Genomic DNA, 24,490 nt, shown 5'->3' on the forward strand with positions numbered 1-24,490 from the left:
ATGTAAACCTGAAGCTATTCTGTACCTGGAGAATCTCTTCCTCTGATTATCCCAGTTTGAACTTTTTGCAAGTCTTTAGCACTTCAGAAAGGTCCTGGGAGTGGCAATGTTGACTCCATGCTTAACTAAACTCTGGATCTGTTTCTACTTCAGTAGTTTGGCTTATAGAATTTGATATGTACTCACTGCTGTCTGGACTCTGAGTGTGTGTATCAGCTTGCCCCTACTGAACCCATGACGCCCTTTCTTAGGTGAGTCTTTAATCTTTTTTCTTCTAGTTCTTTTTCCAAAGATTTATAGGTGTTTCAGGTCTGCAGCATTCACTTGGAGTTTTTCTGGGGTCTTTTATGCTCTTTCCACTGCCACCCAGTTTTGTCTTGTATTTGGGTCTTTATGGGGTTTCTTTAGGGTTTAGAATGCTACCATAGATTGTTATTTGTGAAAACCATTCTTGTTTGTTTACAGAGCTATGTACATCTCGGTACTCTAAATGAGGTTGTGAATCTGCTGCCCACCAGATCTCAGTTATTTAATCATGTGACATTGCATCATAGTTGCTTCAGCAGTTACATCAGTATCAAGTGCTCCTGATGTTAACCCTTCACTCTACAAACACTACACTGGGCAAGTTGCCTCTCACTGTCTGCTGCTTACGCTTTTCAGGGAATATGAGGGTCACATCAAGTGTTGCCATTCAAGGGTTGTACCCAGCAACACTTGCATGCCCAACACTGGTCACTTTGTGTCTCTATGAATTATATTCAGGGATATATTTCGAAATATATCGAAATATATATTTCGAAGCACCAGCTTCCAGGATTCATCTTGGGTGCTTCTAAAGCAATCAAACCTAACCTACACCAAGCATAGAAAATACAACTGAACAATAATAATTTGTAATAATTGCCTGGTTTATAATTGCTGAATCAGCTCTTTTCCATTTTAGTCTGGGTTTAACCACTCAGCTCAGGCTGCATGCAGTTTAATCAGCCCAGCATTCAAGTTGATCTCATTTCCTGTGGCTGCCTTCAATTATGTTGCCGATATAGTTTCTCGACTCAGCAATTCAAGGTGGCTTTTTGAGAAGAGATGAATCCCTTTAGTGTGGCTGACAGCTAATTTGTGTAAAGTTTAATTACAGCAAGCAGTAATTAACTGACTGTTTAATGTGCTGCTGAAGGAGGACCATCTGCTACTCACCCAGACTTGGGCTGATCATTTTGTTTTCTCAGAAGCTGTGAACTGACCGCAGCCAAGACTGATTGTAAGGGGAGCACGCAGAAGGTCATTCTGAAGGCTTTCATCAATAACTCAGTAAACCTAGATTCAGACTTATGGAAAGTCTGTTGGACACCGGGAGAATTCTGTGGCTCCTTGATCCTGGAGGTTTCGCAGCCCAGCCTAATGCCACTCAATACCAGACTCCAGAATGTACAACTCACACTCTATCAATGTCAAGTGAAGCCATCAAATCTATTGTTCACTGTTGGCTTGATGAGTTGGTAGCTTTTCTGTTCCCACTTAGAAGGTATGAGCCCTGCAGTCTTTTTAAGCAAGTGAGCTGGTTTGGGACATCCATGCCGTATATTATCAGAGATGCTGGCACTTCATGCTCCAGCACAACTATTGACCTGGCATCAGCTCATGGGGACAGAATTTTGCCCTTTGGGTCAGAACCCTGACATCGGGATTGAATGGGGGTCTTCACCTGCACTGTGGGGGAAACAATTACCCACAGTGATTTTTTCCAAATTGGCAATTAATAGCCAGAGGGCAGCTTGCCATCCAAATGAGGATAGCAGGCAGGCTCTCAAAGCTGGAGGGCCAATAAGAGGCTGTCCAGCACAGGAGCAGCTGCAGACAGCCTTTTCAGGTAAGAGAGGAAGAGAGATGTCTCAAGTTGGAGGCATCCTCTCTCCAACTTGGGGAGTATCTCCAAGCTGGCCTTCGGGTCTGTTGCCAGGAGGCTGTCTCAGGTGTCTCTACTGTCTCCTGCTGCTTCAAGAGGAAGCCAACTAGAAAGTTCTAGTCTGACAAGCAGCATCGCTAGGCCTTAATTGGCTACCTGCTGGCTCCCACTGATGCCTTGAAATCCAGCCCAGGGTATCTGAAAGGATAGAGGCACAAGGTTGTAGTGTTCAATTGTTTAATTTATCTGTGTTTGATTGTGTTAGTCTGGTAACTGATCTATGTACATTTTCTTGACTGCTTAAACCTGGGTGAAGCCTCAGAGGCAGCTAAAGTAAACAGACGCTTCCAGAGAAATGGACTTGGGCCCTGAGCTGAACATATGTGGAAAAATCTTGTATGAAGAGATAATGCAAAGCACTGTAAATAAGCCTTTTGTAGACTTAGAACCAGTGTCATCTCTGCATTGCTCTGAGATAAATTAGATATATAAAGTATACAAACTGGCAAATACACAACAAGGAGCATGGGTGGGGTGAAAGAAGGTGGAAAGCAGAAGGTGCAAGTGCTAAGGGATATAGGGTAAATGTGGGCTAATGGAGTAGGTCACAGGTCAGCCATGATCTCATGTGGCTAAATGGCTGACTCTCGTTCCTCTGTTTCCATGATCCTGCTTACACATTTGGCAGCTGGTAAATCAGAAGTGATCATGGGATGAGTGGGAAATGGGGCATAAGCAGGTGGAGTAGGTAGGTATGGTTTCAGCCCAGCTTTTGGCCATGGCCTCCACTGATGGACAGCACCACCTCTTCTCTTGGATTGAGGGCATGCTGCCGTGTCTGTCCCCAGCCAGTTATGTGCTGCTGCCTCCCGATAATGGGCCTTTGTTCTGCAAGATCGTGGGAAGTCAGTGAGTGTGGTGCAATGTGCTCGAGCTGTGAGATGTGGATGTGGAGAATTGCAGCAGTGCTAAGTGTGTGAGGGTGAGGTGAGGCTCTGGGTCGTATTTGGTGGGGACTGTTGGTATGTGAGTGAATGTGGATAATGATTGGAGCCATGTGTGAGGCTCATTGTTAATTTGCAACAATATAGCATGTGAAAAAGCATCCACTTGGCTACTGGTGTGAGGTCATTCAGCTTTGTGTGGTACTATATGCAGATCCTTGGGGCTGGACTGCTGGCATTAACTGTGAAAGCTATCTGCTCCCACTGTTTTTACTGTGTCTGGCTGAGGAGCTTCCTAGTTCTCCCTAAACCTGAGGGAAGGGAACCCCTTTCCTCTGTCCACCTCTAAAGGCCTCCGGTGCTGCGTGTGAGCACCTTGGAGCATGCTCTCTGGCCTGTTGCCCCATTTCCACTCTTCTTTCTGCTTAGGGACTCTTCTGTACTCTGTTCCAATGATCAAAGGTGACATCTTTTGGGTGAGATGTTAAATCAAGGCCCCATCTGCTCTCTCAGATTAATGCCACTATGACACTACTTTGAAGAAGGACAGGGGAGTTCTCCCCAGTGACGACCAATATTTCTCCTCCAAGCAATAGTACTAAAATAGTTGATGAGGTTTTTGCCACATTGCTGTTTTTGGGAGCTTGTTGTGCACAAATTGGCTATGCGTGCCCTACACTACAACAATGACTACACTTCAAAAGAACTTCACTGGCTGAAGAGTGTCATAGGACATCACAAAAGTTGCTATATAAATGCAATTTTTTATTTTTAGGAGGATTAGGGTTAGAGGCCCAAACAGGAAAAGAAGAGAGAATTTCAAAACAGTTCAGACTCAGAACGACCTTGTGTCCTTTGGCAACACAGCAATTGGAGTATGACCTAATTAATGGAACTAGAATTATTAGTTTGTCTGTAAAATTTCCTTTGTTTTATTTGACTTGGAATTTTATTAACTCTGTCCTCTTAAAAGAGAAAGGTAATTCTGTTGGATGCATTTTATTTGGATTGATGACAAAGGGACAATCCAGTGCGCTAGAAATTGGACTTGATTATGCCCATCTTCTTGGCCCTACAAGTGCTCCTAAGGTACCAAAATGGCATCTGTGGAGCACGTAGACTTCTGACACAAAGTTTGCCGGATGCTGTTTTGGTAAAGGTATTGGTGCTGTGTGCTGTTCACATCCACTGTAAGTATGCATAGCAGGGAGATTGTGGTGTTAATCAACGTGCAATGCTGACTTGATGGTAGCACTCCTATTTTGGAGCTCAACACTCCAGTCAATGTCGTTCTCTTAATCTCACTCAGCTGAACATGCATTAAGACCCCACCAGCACTACTTAAAGGGGTCATCAACTATTTATACATCAGTTGCTGTTTCTGGCTGTTGCTACAATTCCAACAAGTTCTGATGCTTTCCAGTGTGGTTTCAAGCGGCAGTTGTTGAAATGCTTTTTTCTTGCTTCCGGGTTTTTCCATAAACCAATTGCTCCCAGGCATTGATACAGCATGATGCATTCCTCTTGGAATAGGGCGTGACTGGGGAATGAACAGAGATCATATAGAGCAGGACAAACTGCTGGAAGAGGGAGGCCAAGGAGTTGGAGAAGGTGATCATATGTGCCCAGGGCATTCAGGGAAAGATTTTTGTATCCAAACCCCAGTGAGGAAAAATGCATGAGATATTTTCCCTTCAGTCAGGAGATCCTCACTAAAATCTGCCAATAGCTGCAACTATACCTCCAACCTCCAAGAAGGGCGGAAACCAGATTACTAGCAGCAGTTAAGAGGACTGTGGCTAAGAACTTTTATATGTTTGGCTCCTTCCAGACTGGTGCTGGAAATTGTTACTGACAGGAGAGACAGTTCAAACTGCACTGATTTCCTCTTAACACCTGCCCATAAGCAGAAAGCGTTTTGAATTAGCTTTTAAAGAATAGGCGGTGGCGTGTTTCCCCAACCTCTCGGTTTTTTGTGATCCAATTTTCCTAATACCCACAGCAAACTCAAATCAGGCTAAATTCAGAAGATTAGTTTATTTTGCACATTCAAAACCCATGAAAGAAGTGTCCGCAATGTCCCACTCTGCACATTCACACAGTAAATGTGGGAGGGATAGAGTTTTGCAGCACAGGTACCACAAAAAATGAATATTGGTTCACCTGAGTTCCAGAGTCTGACATTGGAAGATTCACTTTTCTGTTGGTGCTGATGTTGCAAGATGAAGTAAGCACACAGGGATTGAATTGATTCTGTCGGTGATGGTACAAAATCTTCCAGCAGAGTTAGGTTAGTTGGGTAGGTTATTCTGCCTGGAGGAGCCTGCTTCTTTGAGTCTTACCAGCAGGATTTAAATGGCAGACTGGCTGTGAAAACCAAAGATGAAATATTAAACTGTCCAGAAGGCCAGAGGCTTGGGTCATGTCACCATCTTTCTCCACAATGACTTCAAAAGGTCTGCTTATCCATCATTGGAATTGGCTTTGGTTTCAAGACTGATCATGTCTCAGACATTAGTTGTTCAAAGGGGTATCATTTATGTTGAGGGTCTGGCATTTGGGAAGCCATTGTCTCAGCAGACCCACTGACTCTGCTAGCAAGGTTGGCTTCTCAAATGCAAATGGCATCTCTGTAGTTCTCTCAGCAATTGGTTTGAACAGTCCCAGATGTAATGTGAGTCTATTTGTAGCTCTCAAGGCGTAATGAGCTGTGACATTCTAGAAACTGAGAAAATAATTCTTTTGACCTTGAAACTCCTGGGGGTAGCTTCCAGGCAGAGGGCCAACTCCATGGTCAGGTGACTTGTAGCCACCATCTTAATTTTCTTTGCTCAGCAGAAAAAGTCCAGTTTTAAAAATAGATAGCAATAAGTATAACATTTTTAAAATATACATAATGGTGGGTTTCTTTCTATGTCGTAGGACCCAACAAGATATTAGTAACATCTTTCAGTTTGCCATCCATTGTTGTGTAAGGGAGGTCATTGAGTCTCCCTATTCAAAGAAAGCCAACTTCATTTCATTCCCTCTTGTCAGAAACAAGCAGGTGGCACAGTAGGAGGCTAAGGACATAGGGGACAGAGTGGGGATGCGGAGGAGAATTAAAATTACAGACAAAACTATTCCAATGAAGCTCAACCTACTTTCACCTTTATCTTTCGCCTGGGCTCACCACTGAGTTTAACAATTTCAGGTCATAACCTCTGCCCTATTCTTTTCAGACAACAGCTGTTGGTGACATTCTGCTGTTCCATTTTGTCCATTGAATGGGTGTTAGGTAATTCTGCATCACAATCCCTGTACGTGTTTTTGGAGGCTATTTCACTATCTCCCTCTGGGGTGACAGAAGAGACACATGTGAACGACAAGGTAAAGCAGAATCATATTCTTCATGTTCAGCCAAATAGGTTGGCCAAATATTCATACCGAAAAGATTTGTTACAACAGCAAAATCTCATTTTAGCATTGTTCAGAAAGGCATAGGATCACATTTCTGTCCTTGTGCTATGTGTCAGTCAACATATTTAATAGAATTAAAATCATATTAAGAACCAGGTAATAAAATGGCTGGTCCTGCCTGGACTAGGCTCATAGAGCAGCTTTTGCTTTGCAATCCCTCCATGACGTTGGTCCAGTCTGTTTCTGATACATCTCAACCTGTGCCCTGTGACCCCAAGTTTCCTGAACATTTACATCTCTTCACAATTACCTTGATCCTACCATCTAAAACACCTTTTGTAGATTATTCCCCCCTTCCTTCTCTCCTTTTAAAGGGCAACATTTCCCCCCCGTCAGGGTCGGGGGTGTGGTGGGGGTGGGTAGTGTGGGAGTGGGCGCGGGCAGGCATCTGATCGGCGTCCACAGTCGGGGGCGCACCATCATTTTATGTGGGTGGGCCAATTAGGGCCCGCCCAGCATGATGTCCACCAGGAAGCTCTATGCGCACGGAAGAAAACACGGATCTCCCTGAGGCAAAGTGCTGCCTCAGGGAGATCAGCTCCGATTCAAAAGCTGACATAAAAGTAATAAAAAAATTTCCCTGCCATGTCCACTCATGTGATACTGTCACATGAGTTGGGACATGTCCATAACTTTTATTTAAACATTTGATAAAAATTTTAAAACCCTCATGAAACCTCATCCCGCCCATGGATGAGGTTTCATGCTTTTTCCGAGGCCCGCCTGGGCTCCCGGCCTGCCCGCCAACCTTAAGTTTTTTAATGGCCTTAATAGGCCGCTGACAGTTTGGCGGGTGGGCAGCCGATTCGGTTGCGCGCCCGCCAAACTGAAAATCTAAATGACAGGGGGGTGACATCGGCCCAGCCTCTGCTCGCTGACCAGAAAAACCTGCCCAAAGAGACTGGACAAAACTGATTTTTTCAACCATGCTTTTGGTCAACCATCATACTTCTCTTCAGTTCTGTGGAAGGGTCATGAGGACTCGAAACGTCAACTCTTTTCTTCTCCGCTGATGCTGCCAGACCTGCTGAGTTTTTCCAGGTAATTCTGTTTTTGTTTTGGATTTCCAGCATCTGCAAATTTTTGTTTTTATACTTCTCTTCATCCTGTCTCTCCTGAATCAAGTGCCTTGGGATAGAGTGTAATAACATGCATGAGATCCCCTGACAGAGTATCAATATTTACATCAGGTCCCTAGGTATGTATCAATGTAACAGGGCCTATATCAGTATTAGCAACAGCTTTTTTAAAAATCATTCTCAGGATATGAGGGTAGCTAGAAAGGCTTTCATATATTTGCCAGCCTTAGTTGTCCTTGAGAAGATGGTGATGAGCCATCTTCTGGAACCGCTGCAGTCCTCGCAGTGATGGTATCGCCACAATGCTGTTAAGTAGTAATGTTTAGAATTTTGACCCAGCAATGATATATAGTTCCAAGTCAGGATGGTGTGCAACTTGGTGGGGATCTTGGTGGTGGTGGTAGTGGTGCCTTTGTCCTTCCAAATGGTGGAAGTTGTGTGTTCGGGAGGGACTATCGAAGGAGTCTTGGTAAGTTGCTACAGTATGTTCTTGTCAAAACTATAGTTTTATTTAGTGTATAATGTACCTTTAAGAATAATTCTTGTTAAGGAAGATCACATGATCTGCAGTAACCAATAGGAGAGTAGCGCAGGTTACCTCAGCAGTCAATGTAGTTATAGAGTTGATTTGAAAGCACACGTGTAGTAGCTGCTGAGTATATTGTAAATAAACTTAATGATTCCACTCAAGAAGTGTCTGCTGATCAACTCTATCATTAATAGTACAACTCGGCCACCATACAACAAACTGGCAATGAGGATAAAACAAGGTTGAACATAAAAAATAAAGTTAGAAAGAAATCGGCACTGTAAGTATCAAGCTCCATTAGCATTGAAAAAGTTATCCTCTCTCAAAATGCCACAATTTGGAAGAAATGATCCTTTGGAACCAGCCATAGTCTCAATACATAGAATGCCTCATGTTCTTTTTCCAACCGAATGAGATTACAGAATCACAGATCACAGGATGTTTAATGGCACAGAAGGAGGCCGTTCGGCCCATCATGTCTACAAATGAGCATTATGGCCTAGTGCGAATACCTTGCAATTTTCCTGTACCTCTGCACATTGTTTCTACTCAAATAATCATCTAATGCCCTCTTGAATGCCTTGATTGAACCTGCCTCCACCACACTTCCAGGCAGTGCATTCCAGACCCAAATCACTCATTTTGTGAAAAAGTTTTTTCTCACGTCACAGTTGCTTCTTTTGCAAATCACCTTAAATCTGCGCCCTCCCGTTCTTGATCCTTTTACAAGCAGGAACAGCTTTTCCCTATCTACTCTGTCCAGCCCCCTCATGATTTTGAACATCTCTATCAAATCTCCTCTTAGCCTTCTTCTCTCCAAGGAGAACAGTCCCAGCCTATCTAATCTAACTTCATAACTGAAGTTTCTCACCCCTGAACCATTCTTGTAAACCTTTTCTGTACTCTCTCCAATGTGTTCACATCCTTCCTATAATAAGGCGCCCAGAACTGTACACAATACTCCAGCTGAGGTCCAACGAGTGTCTTATATAAATTCAGCATAACCACCCTGCTCTTGTACTCTAAGCCCCTATTAATAAAGCCCAGGATAATATATGCTTTATTAACGGCTCTCTCCACCTGTCCTGCCACATTCAATGATCTATGCACATATACACCCAGGGCTTTCTGCTCCTGCACCTCCATCAAAATTTTCCCCCTAATTTTTATTGTCTGCCCATTTTCTTTCTAGCAAAATGCATCAACTTACACTTCTCCACATTGAACTTCATCTGCCATCTATCTTCCCACTCCGCCAACTTGTCTGTGTGTTTTTGAAGTTCTACACTGTCCTCTTCACAGTTTACAACACTCCCAAGCTTCGTATCATCCACAAACTTTGAAACTGTTCCTGCACACCAAAATCTAGATCATTAATATATATCAGGAAAAGCAAGGGCCCCAATATGACACTGGGGAACTCCACTACAAACCTTCCTCCAGCCAGAAAAATATCCATTGACCTTTACTCTCTGCTTCCTATTTTTCAGCCAATTTTGTATCCACGTTGCTACTGTCCTTTTTATTCCATGAGCAATAACTTTTCTCACAAGTCTGTTGCCTGTTGTGTGGCACTGTAACAAATGTCCTTTTAAAGTCCACGTACACCACAGCAACAACACTATCCTCATCGACCTTTTCAGTTAGCTGTTCAAAAAACTCCAGTAAGTTAGTTATACATGATTTCCCCTTTAGAACTCAATGCTGGCTTTTTCTTATCAATCCATATTTTCCCATGTGATTACTAATTCTATCCAGAATAATTGTTTCTAGAATCCTGCCCACCACTGAAGTTAAACTGACTGGTCTGTAATCCGCGGGTTTATCCTCATAACCTTTTTTGAACAAGGGCATAAGGTTTGCAATTCTCCAGTCTTCCGGCACCACCCTGAGTCTAGCGAACACTGAAAAATTATGGCCAGTGGCCCTGCAATTTCTACTCTCATTTCCTTCAATATCCTTGGATGCATCTTGTCCAGCCCTGGTTCCTTGTCAACTTTAAGTACCGACAGTCTATTTAACACTTCCTCCTTATCAATTTTGAACCCTTCTAGTGACAGAGTTTCCTCATCTATCACCACAGCCTGGGTAGCATTTCCCTCCTTGGTAAATACAGATACAAAGTATTTATTTAATACCTTAGCCATAACCCTTTCATCCATGTGTAAATTCCCTTTTTAGGTCCCTAATCAGCCCTACTGCTCTTTTTGTCGCCCTTTTACTATTTATATGCCGATAGAAGACTATGGGGTTCCTCTTTATGTTGGCTGCCAGTCTTTTCTCATAATCCCTCTTGGCTTCTCTAATATGAGTTTTCACCTCCCATTTGAACCTTATGTATTCCTCTTGGTTCTCAATTGTATTTTCTACCTGGCACCTGTCATAAGCACGCTTTTTCTTTTTTATCTTAATTTCTATCCCCCTTTTCATTCACAGAGTTCTGGATTTGTTTGCCCTTCCTTTCTCTTATGATGGAATATACCTTGACTGTGTCCAAACCAATTCTTTTTTGAAGGTAGACCATTGTTCAGCTACAGTTTTTCCCGCCAATCTTTTGTTCCAGCCTATCTGGCCCAGCTCTGTTCTTGCCCCATCGAAGTTGGCTTTCGTCCAGTTAATTTTTCTTATTCTGAATTGCCCATCATCCATTTCTATCATTATTCTAAAACATACAATACAATGATCACTGTCCCTTAAGTGTTCCCCCTCTGACACTGGATCTACTTGGCCCACCTCATTTCCAAGAACCAGGTCCAACAGTGTGTCTTTTCATGTTGGATTGGACACATATTGCTGTAGAAAATTTTCCTGAACACTATCTAGGAACTTTTGCCCCTCTCCACCCTTTACACTACCACTGTCCCAGTCTATGTTCGGGTAATTAAAGTCCCCATTATAACGCTTGTATCTCTGTAATTTCCTTGCAGGTTTGTTCTTCTACGTCCTTCTCACTAGTTGGCGTTCAATAGACTACACTGAGCAATGTAATTGCACCCTTTTTGTCCCTTAGCTCTAGCCAGATTGATTCTGTCCTTGAACCCTCTGGGACATCCTCTTTCTCGAGCACTGCAATGCTCTCCTTAACCAGTACAGTCACCCCTCCTCATTTCCTCACTTTCCTATTGTTACTGAACACCCTGTACCCAGGAATATTTAAAACCCAGTTCTGTCCTTCCTTGAGCCAGGTCTCTATTATTGCCACAGCATCATGTTTCCACATGGCAGTATGTGTCTGTAACTCCCCAATCTTATTATGAGGTAAGAGATGAGGCCAGCGCTATTCTTGAGTACTTGTGGGCGCAAAACCTACAGTTTGATTCGAAGTTTGACGACACTCAGTGCCCTAGATTCAACGAATTTTGATGAATTGGTGGACCTTGTGATGGGTCACTTCCAACCAAAGCCCTCAGTCACGATGCAGAGTCATAGTCATAGAGTTATACAGCATAGAAACAGGCCCTTTGGGCTACCGTGTTTGTGCCAGCCATCAAGCAACTATTAATGTATCTCAGGTTTAATTCATGCAATAGAGCCCTGGGTGAGACAATTGCATGCTACGCAGCTAACAGAACATTGTGAGTTCAGTACGATATGCTCAGAGATCGTTTAGTGTGTGGTGTGAAAGAGGACCCTATTCAGGAAAGATTATTGTTCGAAGTGAACCTGGATTTCAAGAACACGCTAGAGATATTGCTGTCCATGGAAAGCGCAGTGAGAGATTCAAAAGCAATACAGAGTGTGCAAAATGGCGCCATCCTCCACATCGGGAGCGAAACCTCAGCCAAAAGAAACCTGAAAAAGTGAGGCTGTGCCGAGAAGCAGGAAACAGCCCCTGCTAGCCGAAGAATAAAGGAAAATAACTTAGCAGCGAAATCAAAGAATAATCTTAACAGAGGTGGAAACAAATAGTCTTTTAGCGATTGGCAGTTTAAAAAAATCAAATGTGACTATTGTCACAGAAATGGACATATGATGAGGCAATGCAAGGAAAGATTCAAGCAGGCTTCTAAACAAAAGAAGAAGCTCAATGAAATCTACAGTGTAGAAGAGCCTGAAACAACAAATTCTGACAGTAGCTCGTTGTTTAATCTGAAAGTTGGAAAGACAAACCCAATATTTGTCACAGTGAAAGTAAATGGCAAACCTGTTCGAATGGAAGTGGACATGGGAGCTTCCACTACAATAATTGGGGAACATACTTTCAGATACTTGAATAATGGTGAACAATTAAGTTTAGAAGAAAGAGCCGCCAAGCTAAAAACATATACAGGTGAAGACATTTAAGTAAAAGGCGTAAGCAGAGTAACTGTCTATTATGGAACCCAATCGGCAAAGCTACCAGGGTTAATATCGACAGGCAAAGGACCAAGCTTCTTGGGTGAAATTGGCTAAGGGAAATCAACCTTGATTGGCTACTGAGATTCTAAAAGGAAGCTGGAAGCATTCCTGTTTTGAAAAAGGAGTGTTTAAGAACTCAACAACCTGAAGCAATGCCGGCTGTCTTAAGCCAAAACCTGGAAGAACAGAGAAGGAACTCGATGAGACCCTGCTTGATGACAGTGTTCGAGACAAGGTGAGCAACCTTCACAGGGAAAAAGAAAATCTGTTGAAACACCCTCCCATACTACAAGATTTCCTCAGGTCAAAGTTTGTACCTCTGGAAAAGTATGAAAAGAAACAGAAAGAATTCAGCACCTCTCTGAATAAACTGAAGAACAAGTTGGTGGAGAAGACACAACAGAGCTCAATCTTCCAGGAGGCAACAAACAACTACAAAAAAGAGATGGAAGAACAGGTAAATGAAGCCTAAGAGGCTTTGGAAGGAAAAGTCTCAGAATTTCCCAAGAAGCAGACAGATGATGACATTTTGGGAGACTCTGCCACAGACAAGTTGAGCTTACATCTGAGAGAAATCTAGCCAACAGAGAAGTAAAAAAAAAGGCTGAGATTAAAATCTGTGCTAGAAAAAAATGCATGTTCCAGGCGAGGGAGGCAACCTATGTGGGTCACTGGATAGATTCACTGGGCCTCCACCTGGTTGAGGAGAAAGTGAGAGCCATAAGAGAGGCACTTGTGCCAAAGAACACCTCAGAACTCAAATCATTCCTAGGAATGATAAACTATTATGGGCGGTTCTTACCTAATTTATCTACAGTGTTGGCCCCCCATGCATTCCCTACTCAAAAAGAACCAACGTTGGTCTTGGGAGGTGCCCCAGAAAGAAACTTTCATAAAGGTGAAACAATTATTGCACTCATCCTATCTATTAGTGCATTATAACCAGCCCAGACAAAAAAATTGGTGCTGACATGTGATGCATCTCCCTACAGTGTGGGAGCAAAGCTTTCTCATCAGATGGATGATGGCACGGAATGGCCAATAGATTATGTATCAAGAATGTTCAGCACAATGGAAAAGGGATACTCGCAGATAGAAAAAGGCCTCTCCATCATCTTTAGTGTCAAGGAATTTCACCAGTACGTACAGTTTACAATCGCTTCAGACCATAAACCATTGCTAGGATTGTTTAGTGAGGACAAGACTATCCCACTGATAGTCTCAGCCAGAATACAATGATCAGCTTTAATTCTGACAGCATACAAATACACTTTCGTACATAGGCCTGGCAATCAAATCACAAACACTGATGCCTTTACAAGAAAATGATGAGCATGTCCCAGTTCCACAGGAACTTGTTTTACTGTTAAATTTCTTAGATTCCTCGCTGGTACATGCTCAACAGATCAGAGACCAGACAAGTCAGGACCCAACCCTATCTCAGGTAAGAGAACAAGTGCTACATGGTTAGTTGCAGGAGCCCATATTTGATTAAATGAAACCGTACTTCAACAGAAGACGTGAAATAACCAGTCAGGATGGCATCCTATTGTGGGGAGCATGAGTGATAGTTCCTCCAAAGGGGAGGGAGCCACTTTTGATTGAAACACACAGTGCCCATCCAGTAATTTCCCAAATGAAGACCATAGCATGCAGCTATCTATGGTGACCTGGGCTGGATGGCGAAATAGAGAGTTTAGTGAAGCGCTGTGTGCAATGTCAGCAACTGCAAAAAGTGCCAGAGACAGCTCCATTACACCCATGGGAGTGGCCAGGTAGACCCTGGGTGCAGTTACACTTTGACTTCGTTGGACCTTTCCCAGGAAGGTAGTGCAGGCTCAGCAGTCAGTGTAGAGTTAGTGTTGGAGTTGAAAGCACACGTGTAGTAGCTGCTGATTATATTGTAAATAAACTTAGGGCAAAATTTTGCCGTTGTCGACCGGGGTCGGTGGAAATGGGCAGGGGTGGTCCGAAATCTAACCGCCGCGTGCGATCAGGGTCCGACCTCGATTTCACGCTAGCGGGCTAATTAAGGCCTGCCCAGTATGAAACATGATTCGTCACTGGTCGGGAAGGACGAGCGGTGATGGGGGCCTGTTGGCTGCCAGGTCCAATGGCTGCCAGGCAGCCTGTTTAAAAATGGCCCAGGCAGCCCCAGAAAGGTTGCCAGGGAAGGCGTCTGTTTGCCACTGCAAGGATGGAGTTCATTGTGTCAGCAAATGCCAGGTGGGAGGGCAGGCTGGGGGGGCACTCAGACCCCCATTTTTTTTGATGAGTTCCTCATTGTCCTCCTGGAGGAGGCGGCTGTCAAAAGGGACAACCTTGTCCCTAGAGATGGGAAGAGGAGGCCACCACACTTCACCAAGAAGGCATAGGAGGAGGTGGCCGCTCGGGTGAGCAGCCACAACATGGTGCAGTGCTCCTGGGTGCACTGCCAGAAGCACTTCAATAACCTGCTGCGCTCAGGAAGAGTGATTACCGTGTTGGCATGGGTCCGTGTGTTAAAGTGTGAGTGCCAACTGCCAATCACACCGGAGCTAGCCAAGGGGGTGAGCCCTGGCTGCTTGAACTGAGTGCCTTGCGACTCAAGGGCCATGACTCGGATCTGCGATGCAAGATGCTCCTCAGCTGGGATTGACCAGGCTGCAATGTCGCTGCAGATTAGTGGACTAATCAATGCTCCTCTGTCCTTTCAGGAGAAGACATCCCATAACAATAGTGAGAGGTCGCGGAATGGTGGGGGGACTCCCACACCTCCTCATCCTCTCCCGATAGGAGCAGCAGGCCTTGGAGTTCGAGAGGCGCCATGTAGCTTGGTCAAACGGCTGCAGTGAGGCAGGGGTGTCAGACGAAGATAAGAGTGCAGTGCATTGAGGTGAGAATTTCGGCTTGTGCAACCATTCTAGTGCAGTCTCTTCGTTGATGTGAGCCTTGAACATTGAGTCCCCTTTGATCATTGAAAGACAATGGCACCGTGATGCAGATCTCCATTGATCACCAGGGTGCCTGGCATGCACAGTGACAATGTGATGACTTTAACTGATGACATGTCTTGCTTCTCCCTTTTAGGTTCACCAGCAGGCATTCACTCTCCGGACCCTGAAGGGCCACCCCTGACACTGGAGGACCACCATTCTCCCCAAGTACCTGCGTCACACCCACTCTCTGAAGCAGGCTCCAGCGCAGATACCAGCACCTCGGTGGGCATTAAACTGGTGGATTGTATCTCGGTGCATGTTGGTGAGGAAATTCACACTCACTTGTGATGCAGGCAGAGGCAGAGAGTGCCCAAGGCGCCAGCAGTTGGAGGACTGCTGGAGACTAGGACGATGCTCAGTCAAAGACTGAAGATAGGCCTCTGGAGTCATCTATTAGGCAACAGATGCTGGACATCAATCTGGATGTGCGGGAGGATCTGGCGGAGATCCAAATGGGTATGCCTGCCACGGTCTCCATTGTGGAGGAGGCCTTACAGAGGGTGAGCACTGCGTTGACCCTCATGGTTGAGCGCAATGCTTTCTCCACAGAGAAAGTGGAGACTCTCATGGAGAGGCTGCTCCAGGAACAGAATCAGGGGTACCTAGGATGGGACCTGCAAGCCCTCACACAGGCACTGACCTCAGCTGGTCAGTGTCTGTGTGTGAGATAGATGAGGCACCCAGTATCCCAGTTGGTGCCTGTCTATCAATGGTGATGAGGGAGGTCCAGAGCGGCCTCACATTAGTGCACGATCTGCCTGTCATCTCTGCAGGCTCCTTGCAAGGCGCTCTGGGTGATGGCAGCAAATCGTCCGCTCCACTGCCAGTGACTGTGGTATCTGGTGAGGCTGCGATGACTGGGGAGATGCCAGCCATGGCACTGGCTGCTCCCCCCCACACCGCCGGGCGAGGCCGGCACGGGTTCCACTGGCCAGAGGATGACCACCAAGGTCATCAAGGCCAACAAGACAGCAGAGTCAGCAGGCTGTCTCCAATGCCGGTGCCAGAGAGGGGGGAACACCAAGATGTAGCACCCGTAAACATAAGTTTAAAACACCTTAAGCACAAGAGGGACAGGTCATGCATGATCTTTTGTTCCTCTATTTAGTTTTTTTAATGGTGTGACTACCAACACCAGTTTTTTTCTGTTCAGGGCATTGTGAGTTCCAACATAAAATTAAATTTGCTTTTGTGTTATTGGCCTGAGCATGCTTCATTTATTTTGTAGGTTCAGTGTAGGCCAATATGTAATGCTTGACGTGGGTGACTCAAACCTTTATTGCACAGGCACTGAGTGTATCTTGGGGGCCAAGGAAAAGGTCATTTCTGTGATCCAGGATGGAGGCAGCAGCCCTAGCATGAGGTGATAGTTTTATTTGGCAGCCTAGCTGAAGGAGCATTGGATCAAGGCATCCCTGTCCTTGTCACCCAGAAGCCGTCCATCCAGTCGGGCTGGAGCACTGAAGAGCCTCGGCACGTGGGAGTGTCTGAGGATGTAAGCTTCATGGGAGTTGCATGGGAACCTTGCATAGACTTGTAGAATCTGCATCCTGTGGTCACACACTATCTACACGTTCATGGAGTGGAATCCCTTCCTGTTGGCTAAGGCACTCGGCTGACCTGCTGACGCATTGATGGCCACCATGCATGTGGTTGATTGCACCCTGGACGTTGGGGAAGCCAGCAATCGCTGCAAACTCTCTGGCTGGCCTTGTCCGTACGGTAAAGAATAAAGGTCAGTACTCGCCTGAACAGAGCATCTATCACCAGCTTGATGTAACTGCAGACAGCTGATTGGGAGACTCTGCACAGATCCCCCACTGAGAGCTGGAGACATAGAAGTTGAGGGCCACTGTGACTTTCAGAACCACTGCCTTGGGGTGTCCACCCACACAGTTGGAGCTTATCTCAAGCCCGATCATTTGGCAAATGGAGGTCACAGTCTGCCTGGAAAGTCAGAGCCTCCTTCGCATTGCAACTCAGACATATTGCCGCCTGTAAATCCTGGCAGCAGAATAGGAGCGTCTTCTGCAGCCCCTTCCACCTTGGACTTCCTGTTGTCCCTGCGCTCCTTGTGCCTGCGCCTCTCCTCCCACAGGTCCTTTCCCTGGAAGCTGTATTGGGCCACCTGGCCTCCTCTCCTTCTGTCTCTCTTTTCCTCCTCAGAGGAGGTGCCTCCTGTAGAGACTACAGTCCCCATTACCAGGGTAAGGGAAGGCTGTTTGATACCTGGAAGGGTCCACATGGTCTGAATCCTTAGGGGGCCTAGAAGACACCAAACAGTCCAGAAATCAAGTATGGAAATGCTAAGAATGAAGCCCCAATCAGAGAATAAGCTGCCAAATCTCAATAAGCCACCAGCAGCAAGTTATCTCCAAAGCTCCTCACTGCTCAAATTGACAATGCTGCTGACCCTTCTTATCCTGCCCGTGGATGAGGTTTTGCAAATTGTGACCTGCCTGCCTGTCTGTTTTGCCCGTGCGATGAGCGAAAACTCGCACGGGCAATGTTAAACCACCATCAATTGGGTTGACAAGGGCCTTAACTGGCCTATTAATTAATGGCCGCAGCAGATGTGACTCCTGCACATGCCCGTCAAATGAAATGCCGCGCAAGTTTGCAATGACGTTGGGACACTTGCCCACATCATCGCGCGTCATTTCGCACTCAAGCGGGTCAGGCGCCTGCCCACCCACTCAGTGAAAAATTCTGCCCTTAATGTTTCCATCCAATAAGTGTCTGCTGATCAATTCTATCGGTAACAGTACAACTCAGACATTCTACAATAATTCTGTAGAGAGTATCACACGTTGGAGCAAGGTAAGGAATTTACTTTCATGCTGCAATCTGTGACTGCAGGTGTATTGGTAGCAGAGCTGCTATGACTAGTAACAGAAGCAGGGAAGATGGAGTCGCATGGTTGCCTGTCCGTGTAAAAGAGTAATGACTTGTACGCACTCTGAGCTTTGCAGAAGTGAGAACAAGCACTAAGAATTGCAGGGAACTGCTTGACACACTGTACAAACTGAAAACAGTCATATCCTTGTCCCAGTTTGCTCTATCTGTAACGGCATTGATATGTTACTCTTATTAATCAAATATGGAGCAATCAGGTCAGTCTCATGTTTAATAGCAGCCAGTGTGATCAATTGAAAGTGATACCAATGAAAAAAATCATGTGATTAGTAGAAAGTGGGAACATAATCAAATGGTTGCTATTGATCAATTAAGCTATTTTAAACATTTTATGTAGACTATAGAACCTTTTGTTCCTTACTGGGATTATTTCACTTACATTCCACAGTGCCTCATTCATTATTAAACAGTATCATCCTTCTGCTTTATGACATGAATGTGTTTCAGCTACATTATAATTGGAGGAATCTGCTGTACTCTTGCATTGACAATTCTGATCTCACATCCCCTCTGTGGACAGTCCAATTTCAGCTCATATTGCACTTTGAAATGATCACTCATGGTATAAATCACTGTTACATTGAAATAAATGTTTTCATATGTGATGTGAGCCTTCAATAAGACTTCTCTTGAAAAGCGAACAAGAGACCCCAGAGCTTTATTGAGTCAGTGCCAAGATATTTAATACAGTGCAATTATACCTATAGTCTGTAAAACTATAGGTAGATACAGAATATCCCTCTAAATTTAATTGTCATGGTCAAACCTAGTCTAATGCAATTGATGTTTTGAATGAGGGAATGTAAGCAAGGCTTTAAATTATTTCCAAATATTATATTAAACAATAATTAGAATTGGATGGCCGACTGCCAACTCAATGTGAGGCAATTGGCCAGATTGCTAAACTAAGGATCTCAAGATATACGCCATTATTTTGGGGTGGAATTGAATTTCGGTTTATTAGCACTGAATGCTGCAAGATGTTCACCTTAAATACTTTTGTCTGCTTTTTTAAAGAAAAGTGTTAAACCTGTTTAATGTACAGTTTGACTCAGTTAGTAGCATTCTGATTCAGAAAGCTATGAGTTCAAGTTTCACTCTAGTACTTGAACACATATTGCAGGGTAGTGAACGATACTGACGGAGTGAAGCATTGAAAGGAGGTGCAGCATTTCAGGTTCAGTAAGTAACTGAGGTCCTGTATGTCTGATTTATTGGATGTTAAAGGTCTCACACTGAAGAGAATTCTCCTGGAGTCCTGGGCCAACATTCCCCCCACAACCAACATAACTGAAAGCACAGATTGATGGCCCATCATTACACTGCTAGATGGAAACTTGCCGTGTGCAGATTAGCTGCTTTACTTGCCAATATAACAACAATAATTAATTAAGTGTTATTGTATGCCACTGTCACCATAGCACAATGCTTGCTCTCTGCCTCCATGACCTACATCTTTTTCCTAATTCATGCCATTATAAAATGGGCATCATGCATGAGCTGGTGCAGAAACCTGCTCATTTTTGCAAATCCCCTTTGTAACGCCTTATTATTGTTGTCTAATAATTAAGTCTTCCCCTTTGGAAAGGGCTGTTATGTAAATGACAAATCAGAGAGAGAGAGAAAAAGAAGGTTAAGTGTTTGTTCACCGCTTTCTAACATGGGGGTCTGCTGCTTGAACTTTCCCTGTAGATAGTTTCAGTGAGTTATTTCCTTAATTGAAGAAACAATTTAATAAGGGTGATAGTCCCATTTAGTCTGACCTCCCATTGATGCAGTTTGACTGTTAATTTAAGGCAGAATGGTTCAAGACTTGATGGATCAAGTCATATAACGGAGAGGGGGAAGTTGATTTTCATCCTTCCAATGTCCTATTTTTTGTTGTGAATGAGGCGGCAGCGAGAAGGAAGTATAAAAAAACTGTTACTGGTGTGACTGTCAAGCACACCTCTATGTAGACAGCTAACCTAAAATAGGCAGGAGCTTCATTAATATATTCAATAATTAAGGGGAGATAGTGGCATAGTGGTAATGTCACTGCATTAGTAATCTAGAGGCCCAGGCTAATGGTTTTGGGACATAAGTTCAAATCCCACAATAGCAGCTGTGGAATTTAAATTCAATTAATAAAATCTGGAAAATAAAGCCAGTCTCAGTTAGGATGACCATGACAATTATCATTGATTGTTGCAAAAGCCTATTTGATTCACTAATGTCCTTTAGGGAAGGAAATTTGCTGTCCTAATCCAGTCTGGCCTACATGTGATTCCAGACTCACAACAATGTGGTTGACTCTGAACTGACCTACCAAGTCACTCAGTTCAAGGGCAATGAGGGATGGGTGACAAATGCTGGCCCCAACAGCAACACCACATCCCATGAAAGAATAAAAAAAAATTGAGATCCCAGGACATACTCATGATCTTGCCATTATCTTGATCTTCTGCGGCGCAGCATTGGTCCTGTGCCTGGTGGAACAGTATGTAGAGTGGCCAAACATTTGGCCCTTGAACGGACTGCTGGAGGTTGAGCTGGAAATATTTGCAGCACGTTTTTTAACATCATAACTGGTCCGTCCACCAACCCCCCAACCCCCCCGCCCTCTCCCCGCCCTCCTCCTCCTCCTCCTCCTCCTCCCCCCCCCCACCACATGTGAGCCCTCACCTGCTAACGTTTGCACCTCTCTCCTCCTCACAAACAGGTTCCCTGTTGCCTTCACTCTGTCGAGGAGCCAGTGGACTTCCCCCACCCCAATTGGTGAGCTGCCTACTGCTTGGACCATAATGAGGCCTGATTACCAAGTTCTAATTGGTGATGATAGCTGGTGGGCAATACAATCACCTCCCCATGGATATTTGCTTTCAGAGGCTCATGCGAACCTGTATTTTTACCTCCGCATTGATAGGCGTTGGTTAGGATTGTCAGGCTCCAACACTATCTGGCACCAGAAACTGAAGCTTGACTATGTAAGTTGCTTCTTTGCAAGACAAGCCTCTCCTCACAGCATTGTAAGGCATATTTGTGGCAAAATCCTCTGGAGGTGCACCTCAGTGGGAATTCTAGTGAGCAACTAAATCGTCTTCCTATTTCTATAATATATACAAAGGCAATTACTTGGAAAGACACTGACTTGAAAGAGTAACCTTGTATTATATAACTGCTCATCACAGTTCATACATTTCTGCTAGGCTTTTAACTTGAGTGTGATCAGACGTTCAACAATCTGCTCAATTTGTCCAATAGGGTTTTACTGCTGTCAGGGGCCAAATTCATGTATCAACTACCGACACACTCCAATGATTGATGTTTCTGCATATGGGCATTTGTTTCAACAAGTTAATCCCTGGAATTTGCAATTTTACTGTGTAGCTGCATTTGGTACTTGGAGCAGTTTGGTACTATTGTAATGAGCATTATGATTATACTACTCCCATCTTCCATCATTTGCACATCCAAAACTCTGCTGTCCCTATCCTAACTTGTAACAAGTCCCATTCACCCAGCACCCCTGTGCTTGCTGATCAACACTGGCTCACAGTCCAAAAATGTCTTGAATTTAAAATTCTCCTCCGTGTGTGTTTGAGCCTCTTCCCCCCCCCCTATATCTGTAACTATCTCAAACCCTACAACACTCTGAGGTCTCTACACTCCTCCAATTCTGGCCTCTTGGGAATCCCTGATTTTCTTCGCTCCCAAGGTTGTGGCAGTACCTTCAGCTGCCCATGCCCTAAACTCGGAATTCCTTTCTGCTCCTTTCTCTTTCTCATCTTCTTTGAGACACTCCTTAAAGCTCACAATTTGCTCATTTGCCCTAATATCTCCTTATGTGGCTCAGTGAAAAATTGTGTATGATGACATTCCTTGGGACGCTTTACTGTGTTAAAAGTCCTTTAGAAATGAAAATTGTTATTGTCGAGCCTTTTGTGGACACATGATTGACACCCATTCATTCCTGTGTGTAATTGGCAGCTGCAGAAAATAGCTTGACCAATTGTAATATATTGTGCGATGCAGAGAATCAAGACTATAGATCCATCAGGAAGCTCAACCCTATGCCAACCTAATTACCCCAAGCTGAGGCACTTCTGCACATGGCAGAGGTATTGGGAGCTCACCATGGGATGCTGCCTGATGAAGCTCCGGCTCAACAGGGCTGTTACCTTGTCCAGCCATTTGGTGTGGGAAAATGTGCAGCCAAGTCCAACAAGAGCAACAGCACTGTGGGTGAAGGTAAAGGTAGCCTGTGCTGATTTTTGATAGCATTGGCCTCTTCTAGGCATCCATTAGAGATCAGACCAGAATCAGTCATTGCCCAGTGAGCTGCTTCTTTTATTCTGCAACTGAAGCTCTTTCACGGAAAGATTCAGTATGGACCACACACAGCAGGCACAAGGGTTTGGGAGGAGATGGGGAGGGACTTTTACCACTCAACATTCTTTCCCAAAATGCAGTGTCTTGTTGACCATGTCCTCATTGTCTGGCTCTGTGAAAGTATGTGCAGTTGGCTTATTATCAGCTCCGGACCGTGCATATCAGAGCCTAGCTAAGAGGTATGGTTGTGTAGTGCTTTAAGTTATTGGACTAGTCTTTTTGAGAATGTGAGTTAAAATCCCTTTATGGCAATTTGAGAATTTTGATGTAATTTTATTTTAAATCTGGAAATAAAAGGCTGGAGTCAGTAAAACAACCATGAAGCTGTTGGATGTCATTAAAAATCTAACTGGTTCATGAATGCCCTTCAGAGAAGGAAGCATATAAATTGGAATTATGATTCAGTGCAGCACTGAGGGAACGCTGCATTGTTGGAGGTGTCATCTTTCAGATGAGATGTTAAATCTGGGCCCCCCTCTGTCAGTTTATCTGAACCTGAAATGTTCTATGATGTTTAAGAATCATAGGATATTACTGCAAAGAAGGAGGCCATTCAGGACTTCATGTCTTTGCTGGTTCTTTGAAAGAGTGTCATGAAATCCATCGCTTGGGTGTTAAAATAGCAGTCTGTGGAAATTGTAACATTTAAGGTACAGGGTGTTCCAATGGTTGTTACATTTGTTCCTGCCTATTAACAAGGGTACGACCCTCTGGGAGTGTTTTGATAAGTCCTGGATCAGTTCAAGGCTCAGTGAATAGTTTTTCTTAATACAGTCAATTTTCGGAGAGTCTGGAGCAGGTGGAAGAAGCTCCATGCAGCCAAAGTGCTGCTGTTAGCTCCGAGGAGCTGAGAAGAGGGTTCATGGGAAGCCCTGGTGATTGATGAGGGCTCAGGGGAAGTCACAAAAATAGAACAGAAGCAAGCCAGAAGATCTGAGGAAGCAGCCAACAGTTGGTGACTCATTACTGTGGGCATTTGGAGCAGTGGTGTTTTGCTTGGCTCAGCCATAGATCTGAAAGTATGCTTATAAGCTAGCGTTTGAGTGTACTCGGGAATCCAGGGAGAAGGAACCTAGAAGGCAACCCTGTGGGGTAGGCCATTGTTAAAGCCATCTGAGTGGGAGTGACTTTGGGGGAAAATTCCAAGGAGAGATCTTTGAAGATGAAGCTGGGAATCTCTTGTTAGACAGACTTTCAATTAGATTGTTTGGCTTGGCGTTTACTGACGTCTGAGTGGGTTCTTGAGAAATCCGTGGACTTCTTGGTTGAATCTGCCATTTACTTTGTAGTGTGCTGTGTTCGACCAGAGTTCACCTGTTAATTTAAATGCGCCTCATACTTATCTTGAATGTTAGAGTATAAGATACATATTATAAATTGTTTTTTCTTTCTGAACTTATAGAGTAAAGTTTGTTATTTGTTTGTTCAAAACTCAGTCTTGTAGCTTAATTCTAAAAGCAGGTGTCTTGAATCATAATGTAAATCTACTTTAAACAAAATATTATTGGTCCCTAACCAGGTCTCCCCCTATGTCCCAGGGTCTGGCCAAGGATCATAATAAGAGCTATCCAATTAGTTTCATTCCCATTCAAGCATTTATCCATATTCCCTTTTGAAAGTTATTTGATAAAGGTCCGGAAATTTCAGTGTCTTCAACCAACACTGCCAAAACCTGTTCAATCGGTCATTACGTTATTTGTGGGATATGACTGTGGGCAGTTGGCCGCTATCTTTGTTGGGATGATGCTGGTTGCAGGACATGTCTGTTAACAAAGTCTTTACGGTCTTCTGTAGGTTAACAGCAATTCTTTATTAACTACTTGTAACTATATACAAATATACAGCAAAGGGTGCTGGCATGGAGCTATCTCCATCCTAGGTCTTAACACATCTCTGGCCAACACTTCACTAACCTTAGGTCTAGGTCATATGTCTTCTTATATCACTGTGTGGGTGGTACTCTACTC

Source organism: Carcharodon carcharias, chromosome 14 (assembly GCF_017639515.1).
Source record: "Carcharodon carcharias isolate sCarCar2 chromosome 14, sCarCar2.pri, whole genome shotgun sequence".
NCBI classification, from domain to species: domain Eukaryota; kingdom Metazoa; phylum Chordata; class Chondrichthyes; order Lamniformes; family Lamnidae; genus Carcharodon; species Carcharodon carcharias.